This window comes from Telopea speciosissima, chromosome 3 (assembly GCF_018873765.1).
Source record: "Telopea speciosissima isolate NSW1024214 ecotype Mountain lineage chromosome 3, Tspe_v1, whole genome shotgun sequence".
In the NCBI taxonomy this organism is placed as follows: domain Eukaryota; kingdom Viridiplantae; phylum Streptophyta; class Magnoliopsida; order Proteales; family Proteaceae; genus Telopea; species Telopea speciosissima.
The window spans coordinates 116,460-117,963 of NC_057918.1; the positions used below are offsets into that span (position 1 = coordinate 116,460).

Consider the following 1,504-nt stretch of genomic DNA (forward strand, 5'->3'; position numbering starts at 1 on the left):
TGTGAAATTTTCTCTTTTTTTTTTTAACATAAAAATTAATAAGAGTCCGTAGCAACTCAACGTTAAGTGATAACGTGGAATATACTTTAGACATGAAAAAACTGTTATACCTTTTCATAACACCCTTAACAAACCAATGACCATCGTCTTCCTCAAATCTCACCCACCATTCTTGTCAAGCAAATCAATCATGTTCCTCCTCCATAGAAGAGAAGATCGGATTTTTCTTGGCCATTCAGTCTATCAATGGCGATTCAGATCCTACTAAGGGTTAAATTCGCTTTGAAGCTTCCAAAATGCCCTTTCCTGCCCATTCGCTCCAAAACAACTTCATCTCAGTATGTGGTGTCCGAGGCAGAGACCCCCCACCTTTGAAAAATTCATGGGCAACTACAAAAATTTTCTTAAGGAAGTCTCAGTCCAAGATCTCATCCTTGCGAACCCTAAAAACCCAACACTTCCCCTTGATTTCCTCAACATGCTTTCTAAAAAATTCCACCTCAATCGTAGAGTACTTCAATTCATCCGTAAATATCCCCACATTTTCACGTTCTTCTATGATAGCCTCAAGTCAAAATCATTCTTCAAATTAATCGAAGCTGCAATTGAGATTTCTCGACAAGAAGCAACTGCAATTGATACTTCAAAGCGCGTTGTAATTGACCTATTAGTTCGACTTCTCTCAATGTTTATCTAAAAATCTCTACCACTCCGAGCAATTTTCAAAGTCTGGAGGGAACTTGGCTAGCCCGATGATTTTGAGGATTCAATAATCTCCCACAACCCTACTATTTTCTCTCTGTATTATGCCCATGAACCTAAAACTCATATCTTGAAATTGGTGCTTGGAAACCTAAATACTAGCTCTTTTTTTAGCCGCAATTGAGAATAGAAAATTTTTTGAATCTTGTAGGGAGGATGTCGGGGTTGATCCATCAGAAATAAAATTTGCTTTTAAACATGGGTTTCCACCAGGGATTAGATTGAACAAGGATTTTAAAGCTAAGCATAAGGAATGGCAAAGGTTGCGATATTTGGGACCTTTATGAATTCTTGAGTTTGACAGTGAGGAAAATGGTGGAGGTAGAGAAGATTAGTCATTTTCGGAAATGGTTTGGGATTGATTTGTGTTAGGGACCTATCTCCAAGCGAAGAAGTTATTTTTCTTGCATAAAATAATATGACCAGTAGATAGAGCCACATTACAATCAATCTAACAACCCTTATTCTGATTGCATTCTTCTTCGTATAAACCTTCAAAATGATTGTCCAAGCAACAACAAACACTTGGTTTTTAAACGACTTCCATCTAGATTCTCCAAAACCTTTAAGAGTTTCCTAATTTTAGTACTTTGAATTGAAACCTTGGGACGTCCGATCTCGATCGACTGTCCATGATGAGCAATAAAAACATTTGCACGTAAAGCTCAACAAAAGAGTTTTGGTTGCCGGATGAGGAACAGGGTTGGTCGTCTCTTGCCAGGGGGAGGAACAGGATTGGTTC

At 38.2% G+C, this 1,504-nt stretch overlaps 1 pseudogene; it reads left to right on the top strand.

The window, feature by feature from the left end:
* The first annotated feature begins 246 nt into the window (after positions 1 to 246).
* On the top strand, positions 247 to 1,134 carry LOC122653803 (annotated as a pseudogene).
* Positions 1,135 to 1,504: the final 370 nt, after the last annotated feature.